The sequence below is a fragment of the Toxotes jaculatrix genome, chromosome 10, assembly GCF_017976425.1.
Source record: "Toxotes jaculatrix isolate fToxJac2 chromosome 10, fToxJac2.pri, whole genome shotgun sequence".
Classification (NCBI taxonomy): domain Eukaryota; kingdom Metazoa; phylum Chordata; class Actinopteri; family Toxotidae; genus Toxotes; species Toxotes jaculatrix.
The window spans coordinates 12,413,217-12,425,430 of record NC_054403.1 but is presented as its reverse complement, the minus strand read 5'-3'; positions in this window follow the sequence as shown (position 1 = coordinate 12,425,430).

The window sequence follows — 12,214 nt, the reverse complement described above, 5'->3', positions numbered from 1 at the left end:
GTCGTAAAGGTCACCTAAAATTAAACATGGGTTGCATTTGCTGTCTTCACGTTCTTTCAGTTATAGTGACAGAGAGCAGGAATCTCAGCATGCAGAACATTTGCAGTAGAAATGTTTCTGCTAGATTTCTGTTACTTAAAAGGAGAAGACTACTGAGCCTTCTTCAACTTGCTTAATGTTGTCTTCACTATCAACTATCAGTAGAAACTTGAAGGAGAAAACACAAGCAGGTGGTGTCTCTGTTGCTGCCATAGCGCCAACATGTAGTCACATTTTTGAGGAAGTGAAAATTAGCTACTCGCATGGGCTCCAAAACCAATCCACTATTACCCTGATGAAATCGTTAGAGGTTATTTTCTCACACATGACAAACCTCATGAAGAGGACATCATGGAATTGTTTTCACAAGCTGAGCAGTGCTTCCTGTGATGATCACATTGACTTTGACTTAAAATCAGTGGAGTGCTCCTTTAAATGAAACCCTGTGGTCTCGAGCATTTGACATCTTCAGTGGGAGCAGCTGCATTGACGCGGAAACACCTTCCAGTCAGTTATGTGTGCTAGGAAATGTAAAAACAACCATTTAATGTATATACACTATGGATCTTGGAGTTTGAGACATGAGACAGTTTTTTAGGGGGAAAACTTACTTCTTTTTTTTTGCAGAGAATCAGATAATGATTCTGTGAGACAAATACCTGCTCTGGGCCTGTTATAGTATATGGGGGTATATTATCCCTCCTGGGTTCCAGACAGTTAGTTTCTGCCTTTGCCTGCTTCTCATTTACTCAAAGCCAATATGACTATTTATGTGGGGAGCTGGGAAATGATAAATGATGGTGTGCTGCCTAATAAATATGAAATCCCTGGATCATTAGCTGGATTAGATTGGAGGGAAAAGTGCATAATCAGCCCATGAATGCACTGTAGTCAGGAAGTCATCGATATCATTGCATCAGCTCACCCTCAGAGAGGCAGAGATAGTTAGAGAGACAGAGGGCGAGACAGAGATAGAGGAAATAAGAGCGAGAGAAAGACAGAAGTCTGAAACGATTAATTCAGTAATGGACAGAGATCAGGCCAAAGCAATTACAGAATATGACCATCTATTTAGCATTCAAATGGAACTGCTATTGCCATGGATAGTGAGGTTGTTTAGCCTTGGAGATTGAAGAGAGGGAAAAAAAACAAAAGCGATGAAAGTTTCCTGTCAGTAGAATTATACAAAGGCGAGAGAGGAGGGAAAACAGTTGAGATGAAGACATGCTTTCCTGTGTTGTCAAATTTATTGTGCTGACATCACCCAACATCCAGTGTTGCTCTTCCCTTTTGGCCTCCAGCTAAAGCTTAGAGATGGTGGAGAAGTGGTGCCACGGAGTGCTGCAGTGGGCCATCCCTCCAGCCTGCTGACAGGCCAGTCGATGTGTTTAATCAACCAAAGACACGCTATGGGGAAACAGGCTCTGCATCAAAGAAGTGCTGATACATTGATTCACCTCACCTCCAGCCATAACAGCCTATCTGCTTTGCCTGATCCAGGGCAGCCATGTGCACACATACAGTTGCCGTGTGAGAGCGAGAAAGACAACCTCAAAGAAAAGATATTGAGTAGGAAATGGAGGATGTGCGCTGCTAGGAGATCAATATGGTGTTCGAGCATCGCTGTGTTCTAACATCAGAACAGGATGGAATTGATCCAGATCTCCTGTTCAATCTGACAGCTCCTACTTTTAAAGAACAAATTCGTCCTGAAATTGTGGTCGCCATGAAATATGCAGGAGTACGTTGGTTAAAAAAGTATAACAGCCAGGCTGCAATGCTGTCTATAAAGCTCCCGTCATCTGCTAATGCCCATCTAGATGTGGGAGCCCTTTGCCAAATCATAAAGATGAGGTATTATCTCCTTAATACTTGGGCTCTCTCTCACTTCCACTTTATTCCTTTGGGACTGTAAAATTGAGCAGTAGAAAATGCCATTGTCTTTCACGGGACAGTAACTTTTCCAAAGCAGCTTTCTTTGAGCAATAAAAGTATTGAAATCTCTGCAGTATATGAGTTTTACAGGATGAGATGAAACAATCTGACTTCAGTAAGACACTGTCCCACACATACATTCATATGTCCATCAAGTCAACATCATGATTTCACATTACGTCACTGTGCTATTGTCTCTGTAGAGATTTATTTCTGGTGCAAGTTTCAGTGCCAGTGTGGGAAAATGGTTTTCTATAATTTAGTCTTTGGTCTTATCCTCTAACGCGGGCCTTCTTTCACAAGAATATTCCACAGAAGATAAACCCTACTTATTTCTTTCCCCAAATACTCAAAGAGAATAAAAGCAAAAACAGATTTCTTTGAGAATATGGCTGTAAGATTACATTTCCTCTTACATCATCCTTTTTCATCTGCTCTGCGTCCTCCCACTCCCAGAAAAGGGGCTGGTGGAGGCACTGCTGCAACCCTCTTGGTTTCCTTATTCATCCCACTGCCCCTCGCACCGGCCCAGCATCATTAACTCACTGCAGGCCTAATTGGGCTGTGTCTAATAACTGCAGTCCCCAGGGTGTGCTCTAATGAATAGAGAATATAATTAATGCCACAGTGACAGATATTGGCTCACAGGCCTCAGGCAGGACCTGTTCAGCATTCGACTTCTTCACCAACTCCCTCTGTCTCTTTCTGCCGCTGCATCCACTCCATATGAGCGACCAGAGAGCTATCAGCACTGTGTGTTCACCCAAGTTTCACCCACTGGGCTCTGCCCCAGAGTGTTTGCTGTTCTGGAAAAGCTACAGATGCATGAATTTCCATTTGAGATAGCTGATCGAATGCAGCCCTGAAATTGCCTGGCATTACACTGATATCAATCTGTTGCAAACAATGCTGTGGTTGTCTGCTCCTCTGCTCAGTGCTCTCACCTTACTGTGAATTTTAAGCATGTTTGTGTGTGTGTGTGTGACTAACTGTGGGTGGATGCATAAGTATGTGTGTATCTGTGTATGTGTGTGGTACCGGTGCTGTGTCAGCGTTACGTGTCAATGGGGCATCCAGGTGAATCCAACAAAAGACAGAGGAGTGAACAGCCAGCTGCTCTGCCCCTCAGTGAGCACACCTACAGGCATCCATCTAGCTGTCCGGCGCTCTGTCACGCCTCACAGGAAGACGCTGATGGATTCACCCTGGATCCTGCCCTTTTGACTCCCTCTCTACATCTCTCTTCTCTGCCCTCCCGCCTCCATCTGTCTACCATCTGCTCCATCCTTCTAACTTCCTCGCTCCCACCTCATGTACAGTTTGGTTTCAGTCTTCTCCCACATCCTCTTCACTTACTTCGTCGGTCATGTTTTGGCTGCACGGCTCCGGAGTTTGACCGTCAGGATCCAACAGCATCATTTCTACAAGGAAGAAAGAAAGAAAATGTGCTTTTCAGATAAGAGTCATCCACTCCTGAAATATGAGACAGTTGATATAATTTTGGGGGCCATTTTAAGCTTTTGGAGCAAAGCTGAGAACATAGAAGAGACAAGTTTGGAATTCAATCACTTTGTGGCACACCACCGCCCCCCTGTGGCCGCTCGCTGCCATGAAACCTCACAGCTTATGATCACTTTCAGTTTGACTGGCAATGTCTCTGACCAGGCATGAGTCCAGGGCAAGCTCTTAATGAGCCTCCAGCAGGGAACAAAATGAGAGAGGAGAGGAGAGGAGCAGAGGATAAGGAGAGCTGAAAGGAGAGAGAGTAAGAGAGTAAAGAGAGAAAAACAAAGTTGGCAGGACAGAGCTGCAGTAAGAGGTGGTAAAAAAAAAAAAAATAAAACAGCTGAAGTTATAATGAGGCTGTTGCTTCAGTTGGCTAGGTGTTAAGATAGGCTGGTAAGTTATGCTTTGGCAGGATTAGGGAGTGAAACAGCATCTGCACACCAAGAGGCGTCATGCTAATGGCCATGCTAGAGATGGATGGACACACGCCTGCACAGATGCCCTTGTTAGCCTTTTATATCTGCATGTGTGTAGGTGACTGCATATCCTTAGATGCATGTGTTTAGGTCATGCTTTATGCCTTGTGTGTACACAACAGTGGCTGCCGTGGTGCCGTTTCTCCCTGACTGACAGGTCATTAATGAATATGGAGTCCCACATATTTGTCAGGCTGTCAGAGTAAAGCCAAACCATTATGTTAAAACCATTAACAGGAGGCTGAATTCATGACATGCGTGGCTTCCATGCCAGTTGACTGAAATAGCTATAACTGGATTAAATCAAATATGCAAACATCCTGACTGACACAGAGGAAATGCTGCATTACATTTATTATTTCACAGAAGGTTTTGGACTCTGCAGTGCATTGCTGTGGGATAATAATAATAATGGCTTTGTTTGAATAAAATGAGGATTGCCTTTCTCTTTTACCCATGTGTGCATACTAAGTGTGTGTGTGTGTGCATGCGCCACAGAATAGTGATGCCATAAAAGCCTCCATTCAACACCTTAACATCATAGCACACTACACTCCACTGCGCTGACCTTGGCTGTAATTGCAGCAGGACCTTTTCTTTTATGCATTGGTCACCAGGATAGAGAAATTAAATGTCAGCCGAGCCTGAGGGGGAGGAAGCAAGGTATTGCACTGTATCAGATTGGAAGCTATCCAAAATGTCTGATATTCAGTCCCACTGTTCCCTCTGCTTCCCTCACGAGAGGGCCTTAGTCTCACCATGCACACACACGGACGCACGCACGCACGCACACACACAGATACACACACACTGACAAGTACTTGGAAAGATGTCAGAAACAGTAAAACTCTCCAATGAAATGGATACTTATGGAATTCTGCAGGAGTCTATTTAATTGCTGGGGAAATGGAGAAAACACTGGGTACACACAAATCCATTCATTCATACAGACGGAGCACATACACAAGCATACAAATACACAAACTGTACGTGTACAGACACACAAACACTTGTCACTAAGCGGTACAGAGGACAGGGGGACTGAGAGTATTCACATTTGGAAGGGAAATAGAGCATGTGGTGACAGCAGAGTGGTGGGAGCGTCCGGAGGGAGTCTGTGATGTGCAGCAGAGAGGAACAGCTTTGAGTCAAGGTTTCTCCGAGTCACGGGGGGAGAAACACAACACCAGGCTAAAAGGTTTTTCTGATTCAAAAAGTGTCCGGGACCTTTTTTTTGGTTGCGCACCACGATCCCACCACTGCATTCAAGTGCTGAATGTTCATGCGCTTGAAACGGATTCTAGGTTAAAATTTGGTCGTTTCTATAGAGTGGGTATATTTTATACAGCCAAATTATACAGCATAACATTATATTATTACATATCTGACTCTTAATATGCTTATGTTAGCAGTAGTGACATTACAGCACAAATCAGACTACTTTATTTGATATCACCATCTTGTCTGACACGCAGAAAGAGTATTGTTCTTTCATGTTGTTAATATGCTGTGGCAGATTTTTCATCAATAGAGCAGTAACACTAAAAAGGCCTCAGCAGCTTTCTTAAGAAACATGCTCCTCTTCAGATTTTGTAATCTTTGAAAACTGCTTTAGACAGTGTTGAAATCTAAACTCAGATTTAGAAAAAAAAGAAGAAGAAGAGGGGCAAAGCAACTTTTAATCACATTCTGGGCTTAGTGTAATGCATGGTCTTGTTTTGTATGAGTGACGACAATACACTGTAGTTTCCCAACCCTAAGACACTAAAACAAAGAGGATGTATCACCACTGCTGTCTGAAAAAAGCACTTTGCCTTGTCATGCCAGAAATTTATTTTCTGCAGGTGTCACCACTAACTTAACCTGTCTCAGTGGGTTTTAGTGGATTCATTGCCAGTACTTTCCTTTTTCAGCTGGGACTCTCTGTTGCAAGGTGGTTTTCAATAACACTCCTATTTTTTCAGGGGCCTAGTGATCTAAAAATGTTTTAGACTCCTGAGATAAAGATGAGAGCAGCTAAACTGAAGAAACAACATCACTGGTTTCTTAAAGCCTTCCCCAGGAGGTCGGAGATGAATTTGCCTCTAATCATGAGCGGAGGTTAAGCCCACTGTCACACGTCTCTAATACTAATACTTCTAATAGATCATGGTAGTGAACAGCACACATTAGATAATTTCCTGTAATAACGCCTTTTTCAAATGAGATGATCCTCTGCACCTGGTCGAAATCTCTGAGGAGATCTCTGACAGTAATCTTCAAGAAGTTCATAATCAGAAGTTGAATCATAATCATCCAGCAAGAGATGATTTATATACGAGACTGTCTGGTAAAGGAGGTTCCTTCAAGACCCCCTCTGCACCTGTAAATCTCAACAACCTGGTATGACTGGTATGATTTGGTGTTATTTTCCCACAAGACTTGAGCAGAAACCGAAACAGCTTTTGACTTTTACCTGAAATTAATTGAGCTGACAACAGATAGTCTGCTCACTGTGTAACATTTCCACCATGCAAAAGTTTTTAGAAGGGACAAACATGAGTTATCAGCCCATTAAACAGTGTGCAAACATGTAAGTACACAAATGACAGCTTCAGAAGAATAGCGCTGCTCTTTTTAATAATGAGAGTGTTCTGCAGTTTTTGTTCCCATTCATCACCAGCCGAACTCTCCAGCTCCTTAAAATTAAATAAATAAAAACAACATTTAATCACAAAATTTGGTGATACGTCTCTAACAGAAACTGGCAGTTTCTGTCTGAACAAACTATACTTATCACACTTTGAGTGACACCTTGTCCTGTTGGCGAGCCAGTTACACACTTTTATGAGCTGCCATTACTGTGCTGTGTGAACATTTTGTACACACAGTATATGTTGTGCGTGTGTGTGTGTGTGTGTGTGTGTGTAAGAGTGTGGGCGTATGTGTGTTTCTTCTTGTAAACTGAAATTTCTACCAGAAATCCAATCACACAGTGGAAGCTCAGCTCAGTTTGTCACACATCAATGACCCCAGCTTGTAATCACATCATATTCTGGAAACGTTTCAAAACTCTGAAGGTACATAAGGGCAGGAAATATGATTCACAAAAAAACAGCTGCCTTATAGTTACCTACAGTGTAGTAAAAGACGTTATGCGCTTTTTGCAACTTTGGAATGGAAACTAAATGTTAATGTACGATTACCATACATATGGCTAATCTTCAGAAGATGTCTCTGCAGCTATAATCTTTTTCTTTCTTGTGACTGAATAAACATTTTCCAAAATAATGTCAGATCTGGCTTGCATTTCTGTTCCTGTAGTCTGTAATGGGATGAGCAAAAGCTTTAAAGAGTCTTTTTAAACTTTCAATTCTGACTAAATTTCCCTTTGGTTTTGATTAATTTTTTCTTTGAAAACAAGTTAAAAGTTGGGATTCTCCCACTGTCTGTTTGGACCACATAGAGTAAATTTATCCATCCAAAATAAGAAAAACGAAAGCTGTGTTTTATCTTCTGAATAAAGAAATAAAGTTTTTCTTAAAAGGTAAATAAACATACATACACTGACAATACACTTTTTTTCTTGTGCATAATATCTGGACTGCCATTCCACTTTATGAAACATGAAGCAACTCTGTGTACATGTGTATTTGTTCTTAATGGGCCTATCATATAATTTGGTTTATTTGCATATCAAAAGTACTCATATCAAAGGTTTTCCTATTAGAGAGATCAATGAAATTTCACAAAGAAGGTGGAAATAATAGAGTATAGATGTTTACAGTTTATCTTCAAGCTTTGGTGTTTGCAGCTTTCTGCAATTCCACATTTACATGAAAAAATTCTCTGTTCACCTCAGTTCAAACTAAATCTCCCATTAATTTCCACATAACATTATAAAAGATAAAGATTGGGGGATGTAATATATACCATGTAATGTTCAGGCATTGGTGTTGCAGTCAGAACAGCTCTATTATTGACTATTTTTGCCATAAACATTAAATCAAATGACACCCTGTAATGAATGCACTGAGAATCCACACCTCTAGTCTACAGTAGCTAAAGCACTTTGCAACAAGTCTCAATAGGTCCCTTTGCAACTGTTGAATTTCTAGTTTCAAATAGCCAAAGATGTGTAAAACCACGGGATAGAAAACACACTGTCTTCATGTCATAAAGGCCTGTTAATGGACTTTTTCTACTTTTAGCAATGAGGCAATTTGCTGGAAAACAATATAAATACAATCGTTTTAAAGGCAAATTTGTATTAGACATTCATCCTTATATTTTTGTGACATATTTTTATGACAAGCTACAAGGTTCTAGCTCTAATGCCTCTAGCCATTGTGACATATTGAATCATGTTGTCCCGGATGAGGACAAGGCAGAACAGATTAAAACATGTTAACTAGCAGCACATGTCGAATTTCTGCCATTCGCCAGCAGAACACCCACTTTGACAGGAGACATGGGATGTCATTTCAAATTTAATGCGTGCAATGCAAAAACCCATAATCTTACAGGTCTGCTGTGGCATTAGGCAAAGCTTCACTCACATGAAACTGTGTCAAAACAGGATTTAGTATGTAAAATTATTAATCAGCTGCAAGTGAACACAAATATAGACGCTGTGCACACCTGTGCTCAGCTGAAAGGGAAGTTTCCCTCTTGAGACACTGAACGTTTTGAAAAAAATGCTCATCATGTTTTAACTCAAACTGATCTTACTCACAAACTCCATAAAACAATAGTCAGCGTATCCATACTTATATACATTTATATACTATTTCAAAATAATGTTTATTAAAAGTATGCATTCACATTTATATTCATAAATATAATTCCTATTTAAAACACTGATGAATGGAGTGGAAAATGTGTTGTTGGTTGAAATGAATGAAATTCATTTGTATTCATTTCGATTAAACTGATTGATGTTTGGTTACAAAAAAAGGAAAATTTTAATTGGTGTTGCTTTAATGTGAATAAAATTAGAATTCCACATCTTACTGCCACAGACTGACTGCATTTACTCTGCTTGACTTCAGCTTTTGCCTTTATTTTATTGTAGCCACATTCCAGGAAAACATATTGATTCTGAGTATGAAGGCAGATAAAAACTAATCAACACCAAGACGTTAGCATCATAACATACTCTCTGTACCTTGAGGAGTTTGCATCTGATGTGAGTCTCTGTAATATATGAGAGGAGGTGAACGACATGAGAGCGGAGACACTGATGAAGGAAGGAGGAGAGAAGGGAAAAGAATTTTTTTGGAAGAAGTCAGACAAGGTGGGAGAGTGTGGAGGAGATAAAGCTGGGAGAGATGTAACCGTGTAAATCAGCTCTGAGTTGATGCTGTGACACTTGAGGACTACAGTCATCAGAATAAGAATTAACACAAAATTAGCACATATTATCATAATCCTTTCCTTTCTTCGTTTTTTTTATGATATATGTCTGTCTGGGTCTCTCTCTCTTTTCTCATTTAGTCTCCTTACTACTCCTATCCAGTGTCATTGTGAGTCTTTGCTTCCACAATGAACTACAGCTAAAAGGCAACAGCTCCAAATGCACTGAGTTGGTTTTGCTGCAAAGGCCGATAACAGCTGTACTAAGGCATTTGTGATCTGAAAGATAAAAAACAGGAAGTAACTGATTAAAGAATAAGATCAAAGAAAAATAAAAAATAAAAAAGATCACCAGACTGACCAGATACAGTGCCAGTGCACAGTAGCCAGAAGATACTGAGGTCAAATAAAAATACAGATAAGTAATATAAAATAATAAAGCAAATGATTAAAACGTATATAAAAAGAAATAAATACACATGAAAAGTTATATTTTGAGCCCAAGTCCTCCAGAAAAAGTCTCAACATGTAACCGATTGTATTTTTTGTATTAACTGTTTGTAAATTGTGTTCTCCAAATTACAGGATGGTCTAAATGGTTAAAATAATAAATTCAAAGGCTTCTGCAGACTGTCAAGAGTAATCAGAAAATACTACAACATCTACATCTAAATATGTTAGAAAAGAAAGTATGATCATACCATGTGTTGCTAAAATCCCAAGCTTCCCAGAAAAAGACACAGATGATTTGTTCTCAGAGTCCTCAGTGGTAGATATACTGCTGGCTGTAAATGGTCATACATATACATTTCATTCATTTATTCAAAAAAGCATTAAGGCTCCATATCCAGCCCCGTATTAAAGAATAATGTCCAACTTATATTCAACATGTCCTTAAATAAGAGTAGTATATTACTTGCCACTGCTCTCTCACTTTCTCTCTCCACCCTGAAATCAATATCCATTTCTAGAAATGGACTGGGAGCGGTGGGGTGGGGTTGGTAGGTGGTGGGGGCCTGAAGTGCTCATTAAAAGCAATGATGCCAGACTCCAGGGCAGTAAGAACCCCCCTTAGCCTCAACATTTAGAAATGAAGTGACACACATACAGAGACATGTAGACAAATGGACACGATTCGAGGTCCTGACACAGAGAACCTTCCCTGATCGCCACCACCAAAGACTTACAGTACATTTTCTATCACAGACCCACAAACACACACCTTCTCCCTCCATCCATCCCTGCCCCTCGCAGCTACTACTCGTGGGTAACGACGTCACGCTCCTGCTGCCTGGCAACGTCTCTTCACTGGAGGACAAAAAAGTGCTTCATTGTTTTTCTGCCAATTACAGTGGCTGTCTCAAGGTCCCTGTCGCTGAGTGAGAAGAGGACACCTTTCTTTTTTCTTCTCTCTGTGTTTGTGTGAATCTGTGTGTGCGTGTGCACACAGCATCACTGAATGAAACAAGCATGGTGGACTCTTGGGCTCAGGAGGGATGCAGAGTGTCTCCATGAAAGTGCACAATTGTTCCCCTGCTCAGTTTTGTCTCCTGCATCTCGGACTTTGCTTGAAGAATTTGAGACATTTATTTCACCCACTGTGAAAGAGGAAGACAAGAAAGGAGAGAAACAGAAAGAAAAAAAAGACTCTTCTTACATAAGAAGAGATGAAGATCCAGTGGGAAAAAGTCAATCACTGTCACAATTTAAGCGGCCAATCACGTAACGCTACCTCACTCATGTCTTGCTTAGCTCCAACTTGGCTGCAAATCAATAAAATGTCACCTATCACCAGAAGCATGGTCTCTCATTCTAACCCTGAAGACAGCGTGTCTTTAGCTCAACCAACAGGCATATTTATCACACTCGCTCTCTCTCACACTCTCTCTAACTTTCTTTCCCCCCAAAGGTATTATCCGTTTCAAAGCAATGTTCTCATCCTCCTTATACTGTTTGCACTTCAGTGCCTTCACTCAGGAAAGTCTCCCAGTTGACCCTGTATTCTTACAGTAATGACTATCAAATCTCAGGAAGGGCTATTCCGTTTCATAAACAACACACAAACAGCTTAGCTACACAGATGCTCTTATTATGCACACTCACACATACACACTCCAAAGAGCAGAGATGCACAGAAGCAAGCACACATACATAATCTGACAAAAGCATGGCAGTGGAGTGAGGGCAGAGACACTTTTGTACTTGAAGCCATTGTGATCAGAGCAGATAAAATGAGGTCCTGGGGAAAAAAAAGACACCACTCCATTTTTAAACCTTTAATATAAGAGCCACAGCCTCCCTTTGATTCTCGAGGCCTGTAAATTGCAGTGATGGTGAGAATGCACCTTATCTTCTCTCAGCACCCTGTCACTCTTTTGTTCTCGTTTTAGTTGGCTTCAGAAAATAAACTGGTGTCTCTGATAATAGTGCTCGGTGTCAGACTCTTTCACCTCCATTTAAAAGAGCATTATTACTCATTCACAGGGGCTGGAGGAACAGAGAAGAGTACGGCATGTGTGGCTCAGAGTTATCACTGTGTGAGTGTACAGTTGTCGGCAAGCAATTAAAGTTAATGTATGATCAAAAAACTGCGAAACATTCAAGTGAGATTAACGTGTTTATGATGAATTCAGGGTCAATAAAGCAATTGTGCAAAGTCTGGAAGAAATTTTTTAAAAACTGCTTGTAAAATATCTTTAGTAAAGCTCATTTTGTAAACACTGTCTGGCTGATTTATGGGAAGGTGCGTTATCAGAACACAACAGGAAAACCAGAGAACCGCAGCCATGTGTAAAAATCATTGAAACAAATGTTATGCTCAAGCGGCGCTGGTGCACATGCAGAACATGTTTTGCTCAGTCTGTCTGCTCCAACATCTCAAATTTGCTCTTTATGGCAAAGAATTAATTACAACAAAGCTATGC